The sequence below is a fragment of the Ochotona princeps genome, chromosome 4 (genome assembly GCF_030435755.1).
Source record: "Ochotona princeps isolate mOchPri1 chromosome 4, mOchPri1.hap1, whole genome shotgun sequence".
Lineage (NCBI taxonomy): Eukaryota > Metazoa > Chordata > Mammalia > Lagomorpha > Ochotonidae > Ochotona > Ochotona princeps.
Window position 1 is genome coordinate 9,586,651 of NC_080835.1, and position 9,065 is coordinate 9,595,715.

Here is a 9,065-nt window from a genome sequence, read left to right on the forward strand (position 1 = left end):
ATTTATACCAACAAGGTAATTCTTGTAGGAACAAAGTATTACCTATTTTGTCATTTAAAAATGTAGTTGCCCTTATTTATTTGAAAGACAGAAAGACCCTGACACAGACAGATAAAAAGAGGTCTTTTATCTGCTAATTCATTCCCCTAAATGCACGCAATGACCAGAGGTGGGTCAGGCTGAATCCAAGAGGTGATCTCTGTCCAGGTTCCCACATGGGTGGCAGAGTCCTGAGTACTTTAGCCAGCACCAACTGCCTCTGAGAGTGTTCATTAGCAGGAAGGAAGCTGGGATGAGAAATGAAGCTGGAACTCTAGCCAGGTACTCTGATATAGGATGAAGGCATCCAGGTGGTATTTGAAGTGCTGTGCCAATGCCCACCTCCACAACATATTTTTCAAATAAAGTAATATCCATGGCATGATGTAAAAGAAAAGATGAATTGTTCAGGCTGTAGAAGGAGGAAGATCCAACAGTCCCACAGGAATTGTTACAGAATTCCTAGGAATAGAAGGACCACAGTTTGAAAACCTCTTCAATTGGTTGCTGGTAGACTCTTCCTGCCTTGGAATCCTTTTTTACAGTTTCCCACAGGAAACCTCTCCCCAGTGGCTATCTCCACCTAAATTATAATAATCCATGCCTGAGCATTCCTGGCGCCATATCAGGTGTCAATGTAGTATCTGCCCTGGCACCATCTGAAATATGTACAGCTGCACCGAAACTCAGAGAGGTCCAGAAACATGCCTAGAGATCAAGCAAGGGAGAGGCAGAACTGAGGCACTCAATTGTCCGGCTTCCTCCACCAAGCAGGTCATGATGACAACTAGGGGCCCAAGAGGTCCTTGGAGAAACAAGGTGAAAGTTCCCTTGAAAGGAAACCTCTGGCCCCAGCTGTAGGCAATTGCTTAGCTGCTTGTGCCTAGGCAAATGTTACACTGCTAATAGATGGCAGGCATTCTAGGCCTGATTAATGCCAAATTTGTGTTAACCATACCAGTATTCCAGCATAGTTGCCTATTTTTAAAAATACATGCGAGGGACAGATGCTAGCATGCCAGCAGACTTGGTTTGGAGACTTACACATTGGCCCTGGGTAGGCAGGCAGGGCCCCAGGCTTGCATGGCACACCATCGGAAGACTGGGATTGGGGATCTGCATCCTAACAGGTATGGGAGGCTGTGGATTGTTCAGGGAAGTAGATAAGGAGATGTGTGGGAGGGAGGATTGTTGAAAGAGAACATGACAAGTGAGGAATGACATCTGGGGGAGTTCCACCAACTGGGATTCTGTACTTGCAGATAAATGAGGGAGCTGAGAGCAGGTGGCTTGGAGGAGGGAAGCTAGAGATCCTTTCAGAGCCAAACCAATATACCCACCCACGGGGGAGACAAGAGCTGGGCTTGTTGGTATCAACCACCATCTATCAACACACATGAAAGCAATGACTGGAGGCCTCCCTGGCAGGGCTCAATCACAGTACTCGCCAGTGAGCCTAGGAGCAGGGAGTGGACCACGTCAGGCTGGGCCGTGACACTAACCAGGTGAACCAGAGAACGAGGTCTGGTAGCAGATTCTGTGGGCAATTTATGAGCTCACCTCTGTAGGACTGCCATACCAGCTGGTTTGCTCAAGCGCTGGGAGTGGTGATGAACCAAGCTAGACATGACCAGGGAACTAAACAAACATGAGTACTGGGGTTGGGAACAGGCTGGATTGATCTAGACTGCAGCACTCACAGGTGCACCCAAGAATGGAGTGTGAGGCAGGCTGGGTCGCAACATCCAGCAGCACACACAAAGGCTGAAACTGGAGGACAGGCTGTGTCAAGTAAGGACCTAACACCTGCTGGCACACATGAGATCTGGGTCTGGGAGTGGACCTGGTAAGGGAACTTGGGCCATAGCTTCTGCTGGTGAGCATGTGAGTTGGCTGGTTGTTGGTCAGGACACTTGTCAGCAGGTGACTAGGTTAGCTCTGAGGTGCAGACTAAGCAAGGTTAGGCCAAACTGTTACACACTGGCATTTGTAGGAGCCAAGATGGGGTGTGGGCCATGATGGGCTAGGTTAACACACCTACTGGCTTGCATGAAAGCCAGTTATGGGAGCAGGTCAGACCAGGCCAGGCTTCAACAGCTAATGGCAAAGACCAAACCAGGTGATGGGCTATGCTGGGGTGAGTTAAAGCAACTACCAGCACAAGCATGATCTGTGGCTGAGAGGGGGCCTGGTTGGACAGCTAAGAGGATGCCCCAACTGGGATGTAACTCCCACCAGTGAGAACGAGAGCCAGAGTGGGGGCCATGAAGAGGGCTGGACATGGCTAGCATCTCTCAGCATAGGTGTGGATTGGGTCTGGGGCATACCAGACTGAGCCAGGCTCCAGCACCCTCTAGTGCTCACAGGAACTAGGGCTGGGGGCAGGCCTGATGGGGGTTTCTGAGGTTCACTTTGACTAGGCTACAGTTCCTGCTGGTGTGCATGAGGCCTGCATGTGTGGTAGAAAGTGATGCATCCATTGGTTTGCATATGAGACAGGGCTAGAGACAGAACTCACCCAACAATTGCAACCACCAGTGTGTATATAGGCTGCTGTGGGTGATGGACTGAGCCAGATCCCGCACTGGCTGGCACACACAGAAGTCAGGTTTGGGGTCACATCTGGTGAGGTTTCTTTGGGGACCATCCCACACCAACTAGATCACTGGACTCAGAACTCCAACCATGGGGAAAATCACAGGATGTGTGGTCTGACAGTGGAGTGCACATGTCAAAACTGGGCCTCCTTGATTACTGAAGCCTGAGCAGTGGACAGCATGCCCAGCTGCATATGGGGGACATGAGAAACAGTTCAGTGAGGCCTGCAGAGGACGTCTAGTGCAGTGAAGGGCAGAACAAATTGGACAGCTCTCCCAGTCAAGCTGTGACAGAAAGAACCTGGTGAGTGGAGAACTGTAAGGAGGACTATGTCAACCAACGGACCTTGGAAGGATTTCCTCAATCTTGGAACTATCAAAAAACACTTAAGCAGTATCCTCGAAACACGCTCCACATCAGGGACACTGGGATGACATCGGGTGACCATCCGCCATTGCAAGGTGCATGCCAAGGACAATTGGCATGATGGTGGCTAACATGGGTGGAGGCAACGGAGCTATCTGGATAAAGTGTCACTGCACCAATCCTGCGGCATAGACTCCTCTTGATAATGATCACCTAGATGAGATCCAGAGAAGCCCCTCCAGAGATGCCTGCAGAAATCAGACACTTCATAGAGTCACCAAGAAGAAAGGGTGTGGCCAAGGACGGGGGGAGAAAGGGGTGGGGAGTCGATGTTTAATGGGCACAGAGTTCCAGCTGGAGGTGTTTGGCGGTGATAGCTGCAGAAGGTTAGAAAAGCATCGGAAACTTAGAAATGTGTTTGCAGATGATGGAGGTGATGGATTTCATGCCATGTGTATTGTGCCACAATGAAATAGTTGAGGGAAAAGATCCTGGATCCCAAGTCCGTTTCCCCTTGAGGGAGGGGGCTGGGGACTGTGGTCCAAACTGCAAAGCATACGTCAGGAGCCTGGAGACAGGAATGTGCTGCTGGCCAGGTTCCAGGAAGGGTTGGAATGGCCTGGAGCCTCAATTCAATCTCCCCACACCAGATTGGTGTCAGCGAGGCTCCTGACATCAGTTTCAGGTAAAATACTAGGGAAGGGTTGGGGGGAGACAGTGCAGGATTGAATACTGGGCAGGACCAGGGTTAACTGAATACGGAAAGGGAAATGAATAGGACCTGGAAATGGCAAGTGAAGGCGGAAGTGAGGATGGAGCCATTAAGTAAATTCCCAGGAACAGGAGCATAAGCAAGGACTTGGCTTTGAAGTCCTTTAAGGGATTCTGAGAAGGCATCCCCAGCCCTCCCCTCTTCCTCGGTGACTCCCCTGAGCTGCACTTCCCAGGGTCCTAGGGCCTCCCGAACGCAATAGCCATGTTGGTGAGGTGCAGAGGAGAGGGAGACACCCTTTGAACATGTAAAGGGCCATGATGTGACAAGTGACCTGAGTCATTCAACTTAAAGAATGATAGTAATCAAGAGCTCTCACAGTAAAATGCCAAGAATAACTTACCTGGGTGAAGTATATTTGTCTGATCTTGCAATTTTGAAGTCAGTAAAAAGTGTTCTCAAGCTTTCTTGGAATGACTTTTTTATAACAACAAAGAAAATGAAGGGGACACACAAAAATAAAATTACTGACATTTACGAAAAAAAGAAGGGGAGATGTTATGGGGCTGATGTTGTGGTGTAGTGGGTACTTGCCACCTGTGATGCTGCACCCCTTAGGGGTGCCAGTTCCTTTCCTGACTGCTCCATTTCCGATTAAGCTCCCTGCTAATGCACCTGGAAAAAAGTAGTAGGAGATGCCCCAAACGCTTGGGTCCCTGACACTCAGGTGGGAGATCCAGATGAAGCTCTTGGCTTCTGGCCTTGGCCTTGTCCAGCTCTGATCTTTGTAGCCACCTTGGACATTTCCTCACTCTCTCCGTGTCTCTTTCTCTGTAACTCAAACATTTTTTTAAAGGAGGTCTATGAGTGGTGTCAGTTCTCAGTGCTGTGAGAGCTCCGACGATGAGCTAGGTCCTGTGTTATTCTTTCCACAACAGAAGCCAGGAGAGAAGACTCAGGCGAGTTTTTGTTGTCCATTGTATGGATCTGTATATTCTGCCAAGGACCCAACATGTCAGGCATGGATTATTACTGTCTTGTATTATATATGAGGACCCTGATGCCCCATGGGGGTCACTGAAGGTCATGAACACAGGAGCAGGATTTGAACCCAGACTGTCCTGCTGCTCATCCCTTTTACCTACTGATTTCCGTGGGCTCTGTGCCAGGTGCGGGCGGGTTCTTGAGTGAGAGGGGAGACTCTGCCCTGTCCATGGCTCCTGGTCCTTAGCAGGTGGTGAGGCAGCATCTGCTCAGTGCTGGGGTGACACAGTGGTGTGGTATTTGGGTGCAGTGGGACCCGAAGGCAAGAAAGACTTAGCAGGAGGCTCTCCTTGCCCTCCACCCCATTGAGATTCCTTCCACTGGGTCAGTGAGTGTTGACACTTCAATTTTTATTCACTTATTGTTTTTTTTTTAAAAACACCTTTATTTGCTTTAAAAACATAAGACTTCTTGTACAATAAAGCATAAGCATGTTTCATCTACAAAGTCAGAATATCTTCCTCATGGAACACGCAGGAAGAAAGGAAAAATACACACATGTAAAGTAGTCACAGATTACCTCTAAAATAATTAAGACTTTTGGCCAGAAAAATTAATCTTTTGAAAACAAAAGTATAACAATAACAAAAAGCCATATTTCACGCCTGGTACTAACAGTAAACATTCATAGTACAAAATTATCTGTTAAAATCAAATTCCTATATATTGAAAGTATTAATATCCTCAAAATACCCATCGTACTTAAAGCAATTTACAAGCTTATTGCAATCTCAAAATACCAAAGACATTTTTTTTCTCATATCTAGAACATTTTTTAACTACTTTTCAGACTGACATCATTTCATAACAGCCACATCAATCACAGCATGAATAACAACAGCAACAACGTCAACAACAAATTGTAGCACCTTGATTAAGTAATGTGCCACTGAGTAGGCAGCACATGCTTAACTAAAAGGAAACATAGAAGTCTCTTAGGAACTATGTTGCCATTGCATACTCCATGGGCACTTGATGAACTCCACTAGAGAAAAGAAATTATTTGGAAGCAAATAAACCGACATAAAAACATCAAAACATCTGAGACACAGCCAAGAGACGCTCAATGTTAAGAGACATCAACCATCTAGAGGTTCACTCCCCAAAAACTACAACAGCTGGGACTGGACCACTGTAAAGCCACGAGCCAGGCACTCCATCTCAGACTCCTACATGGGTGGCAGAGGCAGCCAAGTACTGGAGCTTTCACCCACTGCCCCTCTGGGTGCACATTAGCATGAAGCGCCCCAAGATGGACTGCTGGCATCCCAAGCAACATCTTAGCTGCCAGGCCACATACTCACCCCTGTTGACGTTTAGACAGCAGAGGACATTGGCATAGAAACCTGGAGGGAGAGTCCCTGTTACGCCAATTTGTATTGCACTCTTCCTTATACACAGTCCACACTTAACATTTTAGGAGACGATGGCCATGTCACATATATATATAAAACAAAAAATTAGTTCAAGTGTTCTCATCACAAAAAACGACAAATATTCAAGAGAATGGATATGTTTATCACCCTGATTTAATATGCAATCCATGCATATATGAAAATGATATTATACTCCATAAAATGTGCAGTTATGTGTCAGTCAAAAGTAAGACAAAATTTGAAAGGCAGGAGCAGACTCCTTCTTGTTGCTAATGCTCCTGCTGTTGCAACCGAGCCCCCAAACAATGCCTTGTATGTAAGTGCCAGTTGCAGTCAGACCCTCTCTCCTCACCACACTCCCTTGGCTTGACTCAGTGAACTAGCAGAGTGCCACAGTCATTCCCATAAGATTCTGATCACTGGACTCAAGAGGTCATTTGCTTCTCTACCAAGTGGCAGGCCAGCAGCTGCTGTTGTCTCAAGGGGGTTTATTTAGGGGGATCTTAGGCCCAGGGGAGAAACAACTGCCCCCTGCACATGGCCCCCAGGCTGGCTGAAGCCTGCTTGGCAGAGTCTGGGTAATGCATCCCAGGCCCTAAGACACACTGGGTCTTATTCCTTGTCTCAACGGCTTTTGCAGACAACAGAGCAGGAACAACTGAGTCTCGTCGCCTGAACCCCCAAGACCTGCAGCTTCATGACTTCATCAGGCAAGAACCCCCTCCACATGGCCTCTTTAGAAACTCCAGACATTCTTATACCACAGAGCAGGGGTCTGCTAAACTTGAATCTGTCAACAGAGTAGATATTCTGCTTCCTTCTCCCCAAAACCTTGTCCTCGTCAGCTTGATTTGGAATAGGAGATCGGGACCAGCCTTTGGGTAACACTCTTAGAATTGAGAATGGCTTCTAATTTCCACTGGTGTGCAAGTATAAGTAAATTCCATGGTGGGTGGGGGGATACTTATAGCGAGAATATATTTATTTAGGATTCTACTTGTCAAAGTAGGATTAGTAGGTCTGTGGGTAGAAGGGTTTATAAAGTCACAGAGGCGTCGTATGGCTAAACAGTTTAAGACCATGGAGTGGAGTGGGGGTGATATCTACTGTGGCCACTAGGTGTCAGTGCTTCCTTAACCATCCACTGCAGGATGGCCATATGGGGATCTCCCACCTCCAGCTCAAAGGTCTTTTTTGGAGGCAGGAGGAGGGGTTAAAAAATGTAAATGGTACAGCTTGCTTAACATTTTTCATCAGCATACAATATTTTTAGGTGTTGATATTGCAGAGATCCATGGTATAGACAGGCTGTCTAAGGCATCACAGTGATGTGGTTTCTGAGCATTTTCTACGCCCAGAGAGAAGCCCAGCACACATCAGCATCTGTCCCCATTCCTGCACTTGCCTTCCCCCTGCCTGGGAGACACTGTTCTTATCAGGTGCTGACCGAAGCCCAGAGCTAAACATATTCAAGCTCCCATGGCTGACTGTGTCAGACGGGAAAGACCCTGGGGCCCGTGTGCCTGGACACTGGGCCACCCCAGCTCCTATGCATTTGGCAGGCCCAAGGACAGCCTGTCTTGGCAACATTCTACGGCACTGATACTCCCCTAAGACGTGACTGAGGTGGTTGTGTGATGGGCTGTGCTCGGACACACAGTCTTTCATAGACATTGAAATGCTCTGTACTTTTCCATCCAGAAGAGACAGGATTCTAACCTTGCTCATTCGTGTTTGTGGGTACTTCGCACCACTGCCTTAGCTTAAACCTAATCCTAATGCCAATCCTAACTCCCTTCCCAGATGGAGGCTGCAGGGTCTGAGTGTGTTTTCGTGTTGCACAGGGTGGGGAGATGAGAGGGACCACCAGTCCTGGGGGATCCCCAGGAGGCAGCCATACCTAGCCCCCAAGTTTGATGAACTCGTGGAGATGAGGTCCTAATGTAAAGCCACATGAACATGGAAATGGGGTCCAAGGACAGGCGAGTCCCAGAACCTTCACTGGGAGCATGGCCTCTTGTCCACAGGACGGTCCTGACGCAGGCTGGAGGCAGGACAGGGGCCAGGGTCAGGTCCTGTCTAGCCGACGGGCCCCATGAAACCCACAAGTTGTCCTTTGATGCTTTGGTGGCTGCATACACACTCTTCCTCTTCTAGAGCTGGAACATTCTGCCTGTTGCTCATGGTCACGCTCAACATCACCCCTGCTGGACAGCTGTCCCTGACCCCCGAGGACAGAGCCCCAGCTCCTCTGATGTTTGCCCCACAGGCTCTCATCGGAGGTTGTAATGGACTGTCTCTGTCTCGATGATGCCATGCTAAGGCTCCAGTCCAGTGCTCTACCCACAGAGTTGGCGTGTAGTAAATGAACTGAGGATGAAGGAAGGAAACAGAATGTGTTTGCTGATGCTCTCACGCCTACACACACAGACAGCCTGGTTTTCCACTCTGCTTGTTCTCATTCCTTCTTCCCTCTAGCCTCCCCACTTTCCTGTCCACTGACCACTGCTGCCCCATCCTAATCTTCTGCCCAGCATCCCCAGCAGGGATGGCAGTGTTTGTCCTACACCAAACTTCAATTGCAGTAGCTCAAACCAAATGGCATGACAACTGTACCCAGGAGCAAGCTCAGGAGGCAATACTCCAGAAGGCTGAGGCTTTGTCCACCCTGGTCCCTCTTAATACAGGACGGTCCCTTGCCAGGACTAAGGGAGGGCCACACCGGGGAGCCTGTGGGTAGCATCCTTAAGGGCCCAGTACAGGAGGAGCAGGACTGGGAAGGATGTTGCTGGTCCAAGTGGCAGAGTTGGTGGCCAGAGTCCTTGCCCTGCCTTGTAATGAGGGGACCCTTCCCAGGTTGAAGGGCCTTGCTCAGAGTCATCTGGAACAGAAGGCCACCGTGAAAGGTCTTTGGAAGAGAAGTAGAATAG